General features: G+C 44.9%; 1 protein-coding gene across 1 annotated transcript in view; it reads left to right on the top strand.

Moving 5' to 3' along the window:
• Positions 1–12,692, top strand: part of PAG1 (phosphoprotein membrane anchor with glycosphingolipid microdomains 1) — a 142,462-nt gene that overhangs the window by 29,921 nt on the left and 99,849 nt on the right. The gene's annotated exons all lie outside the window — the stretch shown is intronic.

Below are 12,692 nucleotides of genomic sequence, written 5' to 3'. Positions count from 1 at the left end.
CAGCAATAAAAAGGAACCAGCTACTGATACACGCAACAACTTGGATGAATCTCCAGGGAATTATGCTAATTGAATAAGGGCAGTCATAAATGGTAACATACTGTATGGTACCATTTATGTAACATTCTTTTAAAATGACAAAATTATAGAAATAGAGACCAGATTAGTAGTTGACAGGGGTTAAGGATGTGGTAGGGGCAGGAGGGAAGTGGGTGTGGCTATAGAAGGGCAATATGTGTAATCCCGCATGGTGGTGAAAACGTTTTGTATCTTCCCTGTATGGTTGTCAATATCCTGGTTGTAATATTGTACTATAGTGTTTCCAGAAATTACCATTGCAGGGAACTGAGCAGTGGATACTTGGGATCTCCCTGTATTATAAGCAACTGCATATGAATCTACAATCATCTAAAAATTAAAATTTCATTAAAAAATAAAGTGAAGAACTTTTAACATTTCTTGTAGGTCATTTCAATTTGAAAACTTGATTCAGTGTCATACTGTACAGAGCTTTCCATGTCCAAATTCAGAAAGACGTTAGGATGAAATTGCCTCTTAGGTTATTCTTTGGTTGGTGGGGGTTAGGAAGGAAGGCAAGGGGTCCTGTTATATTGATCACATGTGTCAAAAAACAGTTAATACTTGTTAAATCTTCAACACCCTATGAGGTCAGTGGCATTTTAAAGAAGAGGACACTGTGACACAGAGAGGTGAAATAATTTGCCCTGATGAGGAGTGAGGGCAAATTACTGCATCTGAACTGGTTCCAAAGCCCACATTCTTTCTTAATGACTAAACTCTTCTGCCTGTTTACATAGGCTGCTGATTTAGTCTCCAAGCATCTTTCTGGCACAAAGGAAGTTTCTGACCTCAGGAAGTTGAAGCACTGTTCCAATGCCACAAAGCAGTACATCTGAGAGTGAAATTCCAGGCCTTTGCCACCCACATTCCACCTTACTCCCTTCCTCAGCAGAAGCCATATATCAAGTGGCCCTCAGACCTGATCCTCAAGCCTAATTTGTTGGCCCACTTAATGTTGGGAGGTAGAGTAGTATTTTTTAATTTATATTAGTAGCATATGTTTAAACACTATGAGATACCATGTGAAAATCCAGGTTTCTAGCTTCTCTTAAGAAAAAAATCTGCCAGCACTGGATTTCACATTCCCAAGTTGCCCCAAAGGAGTTAGATATGTATGCTTAGTGGTTGTCCATTTAGATGAGGCATGTTTGCCACAGTCCTCACCACTCTTTATTGTCTGCCAGATAATGCAGCCAACCATCTTCTGCCTTTTTATCATTGCATGACACTGTTGTTTTCCTTAGAATAAAGAAAAGTAACATTTTACCCACCTTTCTACTGCATCGTAGACCTTTTAAGAAGGCTTTGAGTTCCTCTGGAACACTACACTCATATATGGTACCTGCCGGACCCTGGTCAGCACTTGCATTTATGACTCGCCCTTCGCGATAGAGCCAAAGCTGTTACTTCTGCTGGCACCATGTTCTCCTTCCCTTCCTCACCTGCCCACAGGGACCTCATTCTTCGAAGTTTATGCAACCTTTCCATCTCTCCAGTAAGAATCTATTGCTTCATTTTATTTTTTTTACATACAAGTCACATTTCTTTCTCATGGCTTTAATGTTCTGACTTTTATCTTAGCAATTTGTATAGATGTGTCTTCCCTAATTATGAATTATTTAAAGTTATATTTCTAAAAACCACCATTATTAGAGAGTTTACAGTTGTCGAACTTAAGACTCCCATAGAATTGGAGGAGCTGAAATCATTAGTCCATCTAGGAAAACTGTTCACTGAAATGAAATAGGCATACACGAAATAGAACGCCTTCTTTGGCATTTCTTAAATTAGTAATAATGAGTTTTGTGCAGTTTCTTCATTGCTAACAGTTACTTTAACATTCCTTGATAAAGACTTTCTGGTAGTTCTCTCGGAGTTTCAGTGAGGTGCTCATAAATTGATTTAATTTCATGACGTAATATGCATAATAAGCGATAATATTTCTTCTGCATCTGGCTTTCTAACAAAGTATTCAAGGTGTTTTCAATTTTACAACTCAAAGGCCCCGTCTCTCTCCGAAGGAGCCAAATTCTGAGTATCTCCACTGATCCTCAGATACTCAATCTGAAATAGTTGACCTCGTAGGAAATGGAAGTAAAGAAGGGGAATTTAACCACGAGGGAAGGAGTAATGTTATTCCTATTGGCATACTTAGTAGTACTTAACACATTTTCGTTACAGAACAGACATTCAGAAGGAACTGATAATATTCCATATCGAACTCCTAAGTAATTCAGTATTGTCTGAGGATAATGGTATTGCTCTATTACGATTAGAAGCTGGTTTGTGTTTTTTTGTTTTGTTTTACTGACCAAACTGTAAATGACAAGAGACTGCCTTGTTTGTACACATCGTGTTAGGATTGAGGGATGGTGGAAAATTCCATGAAGATGATAACCTTTGAGGCTGGGTGTGTGACTAGTGCTGACAGAAGATGGGGATGGGCTGGGGGGATTCCAGGAATGGAAAGGCTGCTTGGGATCTAGTCTGTGGACTCTTTTCACCCATCTCGCCGCCAATCCATGATATGTTTATTTGAAGGGAAAGGTCTGAGAAGGCTGAGACCCGGCTAGGGTTTCACCAGATCCAGACGTCAGCGACTTTTAACTTGTAATGCCGCTGTGGGTGAAACTCGAGCATTTGTAGGAGAGAAGGAAGGTGATGGAGAAGTGAGTGAAAGGGTGCCGAATAAAGCTCGAGAGGTTAGAAGCCAGACTATTTGTTGTTGTGTGTCTGCCTCCCTGCCCCTCCCCCTACCAACTCTATGACCTTGAGCAAATAATTAACCTGTACTCTATACTTCAGTTTCTGCATCAGTAAAATGGGGATAATAGTCGTATTTCCCTCATAGGGTTGTCGTCACATGAAAAGTGCGTAGAACAGCGCCTGGTGTATGCTGTCCGCCCGCTGCCAGTGTTTCTGTTATAGGAGGGAGGGTTTAAGGGCCAGAAGACAGGCTTGCTCTTTCCTGCACCAAGCAGTCAATGTTTCCTTTCCTAAATAGCAACATCTCTGCACTGTACAATTTTTTTCCCTTCTTTGTCAATTGCTCTGATTATTCTGTACCTACAAGGTCATCTGAAACAGCCTGTCTTTTAATGTAATGAGTCAGGAGCCTGCGAAGTGACTTAGATAAAATAAGCAAGGATAAAGAATGGCAAGTCAAAGCTCCACATGCTTTTGGGACACTTATCAATGTGTGTTTTCAGACGTCTCTTCGGAGAATCTATTTCCAGCCTTAGATGTTTTTGTAGGCTTAGTCTTTGCACTAAACCCAGATATCTTCTCATTTCCAAACTATGTTCATTCATGGCATAAAACGTTAGGGAGATCTCCGGCCCTGTTGGAAAAGGCCTTAGTTCTTTTCTCCACTTTCCGAAGGACTAAAGAAGAAAAACCTTCATATTCCAGTGGAATTAATTGTCTTCAATTTTGTTTCAAGATATTTGTTTTTAAAGTATCTTTAAAAGTATTACTTTTGGGCTTCCCTGGTGGCGCAGTGGTTGAGTCCGCCTGCCGATGCAGGGGACACGGGTGCGTGCCCCGGTCCAGGAGGATCCCACGTGCCGCGGAGCGGCTGGGCCTGTGAGCCATGGCCGCTGAGCCTGCGCATCCAGAGCCTGTGCTCCACAACGGGAGAGGCCACAACAGTGAGAGGCCCGTGTACTGCAAGCAAACAAACAAACAACAAAACAAACAAACAAACAAAAACTGTTAGGGAGAAGATCAGAAGATTCAACCATTGGCCTAAAATGTTCTGGAGTCCAGAGAACTAGTTCTAAATTTTAGTACACAACAATTAAGCAGAAGATTCCAACTGACTAGGTCAGAAAGACTGCATAAGCCTTAAAAAGTGAATTCTAATTGGGCAGATGGGAAGGCGGGGGTGGGCGGGGGAGCATGTTCCCAGCAGAAGTAGCAGCTTTATCCAGGTAATAGCTTTAGCCAGGGCAAGAAACTCAGGTGGGTACCAGAAATGAGTGAGCCAGAGGATCTCAAAGCCCTCTCAGGAGGTCAGCGATTTGGTAAAGAGATGGGTGAAACTACATCCCTTTCCTCTTAATCTGCTTTAAGAACAACAGTGCCAGGCAATGATCAAAACCAGCTGGTGCTTGGATGCAGTACCTGGGAGACAACAGGGAGTGGTAAGGACTGTGGCAAACAGGGAGCACGTGCCTCATCTAAAGGGCAGCAGTTACATAGTTTCACTCAGTTGCTGTTTTGGGGAGAATTTGGGAATAGCAGTCCAATGCTGATTGATCTTATATTCCACTTAATATGTGCTAGGCCCTGTTCTAAGTGCTTAAAATACTGTCTTAACACCTCCCCAAAGATGCGGTGAAGGTTCCCTCAAACCTGTTACCTCAACCAGTTCAGGATAGACTTCCTGGGATGTGAGCATCAGCAGTATCTTCTCTTTGTACTTTTTTTTCCTTCATCGTAACTGGTATTTTCTGGGGTGCTTTGTACCCCAAATGACAGAATGATGTTCTCTTGTGAAGAATGTTGCCTTGAGAGAGAGGAGGATGCTTCCAAGACTGGCCTGTGTCCTTCTGGCTCTTTTTGATTGGCACTCCCTCTCAAGGTTTATTTAGGAAGTGCTACCCATAACAAAGCCAGTCCGTCCTGGTCTCCAACTAATCTAAATGTTTCTCTTTCAGCAAAATGTTCACATTCTCTCCACACCTTAACTCGAAACTTTGAATTCTGATTCAATTAATCTTTCGTGTTTTTATAACGTGCCTTCTTCAGTGAAGTGCTTTTCTTTTATATCCAACGTATTCTTTTCTGATTTCTAAATGTGTAGAAAAGAACTTAGATTTGTGGGAAAAAGTACAGCCAATCTTTTCAATACCTGGAGAAATTAATATCTTTTTCCAGAAAAGTCACCATATGTTGGGAGGGTGCCAGTTGGTATTTAAATGTGAGTCAAGACAGATGCCACGTACAGATCTGATGAAAGTGCACGTCAGTTCTTTTTTAGCCTTTTGGAAAATATTAGTGGCCCAGAAGGGATGGGATTTAAATATTATTGAATATTCCTCACTAACTATTTTTTGTGGCTGGATTCCAGAGGGAAAACTCATAGTAAAATTCTCCTACATAGAAATGAGTGGCTCCTAATCTGATATAGGAAGGATGAAATACAGCTGGATTAGGGAAGTTGTGGAGGGAACTGGTTTAAAAGATGCAGTGACAGACCAGCAGATCAAGAGCAAATCACAGTTTTTACAAGTTTTCAAATGGTTCTGGCTTTGTTTTGCTTTTCTTGGAATGCATATCCTTGAAGGTTTGAATAATATTCATTTGGTTGGACTCCAGGAGCCATGTGTCAGCCAGGACTTAGGAGCCGTTAATGAAGTAGGGACCAGAGGTCGAAGGTGAATGGCGGGCTGGGCTGCATCACTGGACCTGAAAGGTACCACAAATGTGGGATCCAGGTCTCGACCAAGAAGCGTGGTCGCCAGTTCCACACACCGTCACGATGTGGGCAGCGTGCAGCGAGTAAGCCCACGGCTGTGAGATGGTTTTCTTGATTTCTGTTTCCAGCATCTCTGAGTGTATTCAAAATGTTGAAACATTAAAGGACTCGGTGGCAAACAAAAACAAGCAATGTTCTCGGCAAGCTGTGGAGCCACAGAAAAGTAATGTAAAGAGGAAGAGTCCTGAAAGGAGCAAGAGAGGTCGGAAGGTACGAGCCCTTGCTCTGTAACTGCGGAAACATCCCTCAGCCTTTCCTCGTCTGTAAAAGGAAGCCGTTTATCTAGATGGTTCTCTGGCCTCTGCTTCTCAGACATGAATGTGCATGCAGATTGCCGGGGCATCCTGTGAAGTTTCACCTTCTGATTTACTAGGTCTGGGGTGGGGCCCCAGGTTTGCCTTTCGGACGAGCTTCCGGGCGCTGCTCCTGCTGTGGCTGTTGCTTGGCCACAGACCACATGGTGCTCAGCTCGCTCTGTATGATCTCTCAGCCCAGGCTTCCGTGAGCTCTGCACGTCTGTGAGCGTGTGATCTTCTGACATTTCAGAAAGACAGGAAGGTTTCAGGAAACATGCCTACTGTGGTATTAACTGTTCTCATTCTTCATAATCAGCTTCATCAAAAACCCTTTAAGTGCCTAATGATGCATGACAGTTTCACATGCTTTACAAAAAGAACCAACTCGACTTGGCCCCTGCCTTATCAGACTTGACAACCTAAGACAGCTGGAGAAATATGCAGAGAGACAGTAATAAATATTGAGGCCGTAATAAACCTGGAGTGATAAATATTCATCCATATATACAACATATTAACATAAAACGGTTAGGTAGCATGGGCCTTAGGCTATTTATTTTCTTAAAGCTTTTGTTCCTTTTTAAAATCTGGGAAACTCAAAAGGTTGCCCTGTAATTTTTACTTAAAGACAAGGAGTTTCTGTTTCTGTTTTACAGATGGGGACTGGAGAAGGGGAGGGTCCGTTTCTGAGGCTTCTTTTGTTGTTGTTTTATTTTGGCTTCACTAACGTCAAAAGAAATATTTTATGAACCCCACATGCCTAACCCTGATTACCACGTGCATGTGTCTTGGCCTGATTTTGTGTTGCTCAGCGCTGAGTGTGTGGACACAGGTTCATTAACCTCAGCTCTTTCTACCCAAGGGTCTTGAGCCCGTCACATCATCTTAACAGCATCGTCCTTGGGAAGCCAGAGGAGGCAGGGCCAGCCATTGTTATCCCTGAATCGTGGGTAAGGTTAAGTGATACAGGGAAGGAAGATGGTGTGTCCAAAGTCTCATGGTAATTAACTCACATAGGAAGGTTTGGACTCCATTCCATTTCTTCTGTACACTTGCTAAACTCACCCAAGGTCTCAGCTGCCTTGGTGGAGGAAGCGATCCGACAAGTGGCCATTGCCAGCATTTTCTCCTGACAGCAGAACAGATTCTGTTCCCGGTGGGCCACCCACCCATTGGAGATTGCATTCAGCTCCCCACGGTGATAAGCAGGTTTGTTATAACATCACAGTTTAGCAAAGTGATGCCAGATTGACTCTGTTCATTGATTTCTTCTAGCTGAGAAACAGCTGGAAGAATTATCACACAGCTGGAAAATGATCACATCTAACCAAGGATGTCTGTGTCAAATATTTAGCAATAATGGGATTAGAGACCATTGGTTTATAGTTTCTGGATTCGACTAATATCGTACTTAGTAGTGACTATGTATATGCTTAGGGATGCAGAGGTGCAAAGAAACTATATCTGGCCACACCCTTAGGTGACAGCTACGTGTGATCCAAAATGATGTGAGTGAGGCATTGCTTTGGAGTCAGGTACCCTTGAGTTTGAACCTTGGCTCCACCACTCACTGGCTGTGTCCCTTAACCTTTCCAAGCCTCCGTTTCCCCACCTGTAGAACGAGCATAACGATAGTACAGATCCCACAGAAGTCCCACAAGCATCCCTTGAGATGAGGATGGATGGAATGTGCAGCGTGGGGCCTGCAAATAGTAAGGCTTTTAACTAGCGATTTTTAGTAGTCATGATAAAACTATTACAAGTGACCATCTAAAATCATTTGGGTCTTGAAAGAGAAGAGCAAAAGATTCTAAATTCAGTATTTTCATATTATTTCATGAGTGAGTATTTGTGTGGGAGTTTGTATGTAGGTTAATGAAAATGTCACACTCTGTTTATTAGGAATGAAGCTGTTATTAAAACAAAGCCCACATTAATTAGGCTCAGCTTCATCTTGCATTCTGTAATGTCATATACAGCTGCTGTTTCCCTTGTTTTGTAAAATTAACTGTAAAGAGGGAAGGCAGTCTTCTCATGTTAAAGAAGACATAAAACCCTGAGTAATTACTAGAGCAGGAAGCTAAACCTTTAAAAAGCTACGATGGCAATACTATATATTTTGCATTAGTGCCTAGTAATAGATCTCTGTGGGCACAGGGAACTATGCGGGTCAGATCGAGGGCACTGAGTAATCTGGTTGCCCCCTCAAAGGCAAATGCGAGCAGAGGGGGCAGGGTGTCTGGAACTTGGTCTCAGGAAGTGAGGGGGAGGCCGTTGGCTACAGGCAGGGTGGGAATGTGGGCGAGGCGCTCGAAGGGGCCCCATCGGTAAATGGAATCCAAAGACTGCCAACTATATATTGTAAGGCTGCAAGGCAGGACTGAGGGGGAGAGCAGGAGGCAGCTGAATGGAAGCCCAAGAAGCCAAAATGAGCCGTTTAAAGTGGAGGACGGGAAGCAGAGCCCCAGGGAAGTCCCTAACCTCAGAAACCTGTTCAATAACACCTTTTTATAGAGTGCCTGTGGCTTCTGGGCAAGTGGAGGTTGACCCAGTGTGGCTCAAACGGAAGCCAGTTCTTCCCCAAATTTAGTGTGCACATGGGTCACCTGTTACAATGTAGACTGTGATTCAATAGGTCTGAGAATCTGTGTTTCACGCAAGTCTGCAGGTGTTGCTGATACTGGTGGTCCGGGGACGACACTTCGAGTAGCAAAGGGTTTAACCCACTCCCTCTCCAAGTACCACATTCTTTGGTCACCACCTCTTTCTATTCCACCCTCCCCTGTACCTTAACTCCAGCCATTCTTTTTTTTTTTTTTTTAATTTTATGTATTTATTTATTATTTATTTTTGGCTGCGTTGGGTCTCCGTTGCTGTGCGCGGGCTTTCTCTAGTTGCGGCGAGCGGGGGCTACTCTTCGCTGCGGTGCGTGGGCTCCTCATTGCAGTGGCTTCTCTTGTTGTGGAGCAGTGGATCTAGGCGTGCCGGTTTCAGTAGTTGTGTCGGGCGGGCTTCAGTAGTGGTGGCACATGGGCTCAGTAGCTGTGGTGCCCGGGCTTAGCTGCTGCGCCGCATGTGGGATCTTCCCGGACCAGGGCTCGAACCCGTGTCCCCTGCATTGGCGGGCGGATTCTTAACCACTGCGCCACCAGGGAAGTCCCAACTCCAGCCATTCTTACACTTCACCAGCACCTTCAATCCATTGATCCTGCTAATTTCCACCATCTGTCACTCCCTCCGCTTCTCCTTTCTCAGTTACTCAGCTTAGATCCCATGATCTCTCTTTGTAACACTCCTTTGCACACACCTTCAGGTTCTTTGCTACTTTCTCTCTTTCCTTGTTATACTCACGGGCATAATTCATCACTCTACACCCCCACCCCCATGTCTTCAGCTGTGCTGTGGCTGAAGGAACATGCACCGCTGAGCTAGTAGGTCTCACTTTCCTCTCCGTGGGCCCCTCAGGCTGCTCCTTCCTTGTCCATTTACGCTCTCCCTCTCCTGAAGGACTTCTTCCTCCTCCCTGCTCTCCTATCAAACCTCCACTACCTCCTTCCCCACCCTGAATCTCCGCTAATAACTCTGCTTCCACGTTTCTTCTTTGCATCATGACTTAGAAAAGAACTTTCTCCTGTTTCTTCTACTGGATTTACATTGTGTGTGGGCCCACGGCCCAGGCCTTCCCTGCAGCGGGCACGGGAGCACTGGACCCTCACGACCGACAGCTGACAGGCGCCTGTCCAGCCCCTCCCTCTTCCTCTGGCGCCCCCTGGGTGGGCAGCCCCCCGTGGAGAGGCCAGAGGAGGGGCCCCGGTCAGCTGCAGCTTAAGATCAAGGTTCGAGGGAGCCCAGATGGTCACATGGGGCCCCGGGGTGACCAGCCTCTCTCTGACTTGCCTTCCCACCGCTCTCCAAGGGGTGCCAGTGCCCACATTTGGCGGCTTACGGTACCCCCACCAAACCTCACCTGCCCCTCCCACCCTTACCTGCCCCTCCCACCTCCCATCCCGGCCCCTCCCATCTCCCCTCCAGGCCCCCCCCACCTCCCCACCCAGCCCCACCACCTTCTGGTCTCTGCTCAACCGTATTTTACCCCCTGAGGTCTTTCCCAACTCCCTGCTTAAAGTAGAGCCTACCCCAGGGCAGTACCCAGCCCCAAACTGGCTTCAGTTGTTTTCTTCAGTGATTATTATAACTGTTTTGCCAGATGGCTGGTTTGTCTCCCACCTGCACCAGAAAGCACCAGAGGACTGGGAATTGTGCGTGTGTCTCTGTCAGTATTGAAACACCACCTAGAATAGTGTCCAGCACATGAAGACTCCCCTTAAATAAAATATTTGAACAGATATTGGAGTGGAAGATGTGATTAAATTAGAACAGAATCAGAAAAAGCCAGTTAGTAAAAACTACATACCAACATATGTATTCATAAAGCCACGCTGGTCCATTTGAATTGACACAGCTACCTGTTCTGGGATCCTTTTGGACCTGGCTGTGCTGAATGTAATAGAAATCATTGAGCCTGTCAGGCCCTTGGGGGATCAGGAGGGAAAATGACTAACACCAAATTCTGTCCAGCAATTCCTGTCCCTTTCTCCCCTCTTTAATTGCTCTCAGGGAGGTCAGTAGTTAAGTCAGGATTTAACCCACCCACCTGCTCTGGGCTTCTTGGGTGCTTGTTATTTTCATGTGGGACATGGACAAAGAACTGTAACCTGTTAGCACTTAACAACAGTTCCTCAGGCCAAATGCCTACTTCCCTGGGAGTTTAGGAAAGGTGCTATTTTGACCACGCATGTGACTCCATTTGGGTCTACACTTACGGACAACCACATGGCTTTCGGTCGGTAGAAGAAATAGCCCATGAACTCACAAATGGAGATACCACCTTAAGAATGAATAGTGCTGCTCATTCCTGAGGTTGGGAAGTTAGGCAATCGGTCCACTGAAAGTGAAAGGAAAGCATCTCAATGTCTATGTAAAGTTCTAGAAATATTTTTATTCTGAAAAGTTTTGCTTTTAATAACATCGTCAGCATAAATCATTGCCTCACAGGGTTTTAAGCAAGCTCTGATTTAGGAAGAGAAAGCACAGGGTGTTCTGTGAGTATTAAATAAGATGACTAGGGCTTCGCTAGTGGTGCAGTGGTTAAGAATCCGCCTACTAATGCAGGGGACATGGATTTGATCCGTGGTCCGGGAAGATCCCACATGCCGCAGAGCAACTAAGTCCGTGCGCCTCAACTACTGAGCCTGCGTGCGCTCTAGAGCCCATGAGCCTCAACTACTGAAACGCGGGCACCTAGAGCCTGTGCTCCGCAACAAGAAGCCACTGAAATGAGAAGCCTGTGTACCGCAACAAAGAGTAGCCCCCGCTCATCGCAACTAGAGAAAGCCCACGCGCAGCAAGGAAGACCCAACGCAGCCAAAAATAAATAAATAAAAATTTAAAAAAAAAAGTGATGACTAACCCCACACAAAGCCAAGAATACAGCAGGTGCTTAATACATGTGCTTTCCTCCCTCTCTCCTCCCCTATCTGTGCTGTTTCTGATGGTCCCCACCCAAACTGTTGTTTCTGTATAATGTGGAAGTTAGGATATAAATATTATTATGTTTTAATAAGTCATCATTTATTTAAGACCAGTGATTCTCAACTGGGGGATGATTTGGCCCTTCATGGGACATTTGTTAAAGTCTGGAGACATTTTTAATTATCACAGTCACAGAGTGGAGGAATGCTAACTCCTCAAAACAAGGAGCTCTACAGCCCCAGATGCCAGCGATCTGTACTTTACACTGGTGTTTACAGTTTGTTTCTTCACTGGACTCTAAATAAAAGAAGGTTGAGAAGGATGTGACAGGCTGGGGATCCAGGCTGGGAGACATGTGTGGACCCACCTGTGGTAGAAGCACACTATGGATGGTTTCCAACTTACAAACAAGTGCTTTATTCGATACTCACTTCTACGTTAGTTGTTTAGCCTCTTAAAAAACAAAACAAACAATGTGGCAGAGGCATGGAGAAGTCCAGCTCCGGATGGGAGGGGAGGATGATGAGACGTAACTCTGGCAGGCTGGCAGACACCAGGGTGGGAGCTGGTCAAACCATGCCAAGTGGCTTGAGTTTTATCCCAAGAGCTGTGGAGAGCTGTACGTACGGGCCCTCATGCTCTTTTCTGTACACTATTCACAGCCTGTACATACGTTTATTATTACTTGTGTCTCTCTGTATCATATGTATTGGTAACTTGGTTTCCTGAACTGGGCCTCTTCATCTTGCTTTTGTATAGCACAGAGGTTTCTCATCAAGTATTTATCTCAAAATAGTTATTTCTCCACTTTGGAACAGGTAGTTTTCCCAAACACTTGTTTCAGTTGCAGTCGTTTAGAGCTTGAAATGCACTGTCCCGGTTTCATAAACAATGGGTTTTCAGGCTGGTATGGAAACCTTCCAGAACTCACAGTGCTCCTGAGCTGTCATGCTTAGTAGTTCAGAATGGAGAATTCCCACAAAAGGGCAAAAGAGAGAATTTCCATTGCCTTTCTTCGTTGAAAGAGGACTCTTGGCAAATGTGATCTATACCCTTTTCCTCCTAAACTGATGTGTAACTCTCCCTCACCTTCTACTGCACGTTTCTCTTGCAGCTCCCAGACAGGAGGCACTAAGAAGACCACGTGGTCAGGGGCCCCATGAAGTGGGTTGGGGGCCAGGGAACTCTTGTCTTACTGGCCTCTGGAGAGTCTGACATGGCAGGTCATGGAGGGACCACCACCTTGCTTGTTGTCAACTTACTATTTCCCTTTGGTCTTTCTAGGATTGCTTTGCATTTCA

This window comes from Mesoplodon bidens (genome assembly GCF_964165515.1).
Source record: "Mesoplodon bidens genome assembly, chromosome: 16".
Classification (NCBI taxonomy): domain Eukaryota; kingdom Metazoa; phylum Chordata; class Mammalia; order Artiodactyla; family Ziphiidae; genus Mesoplodon; species Mesoplodon bidens.
This window is presented reverse-complemented; position numbering and strand designations above follow the sequence as displayed.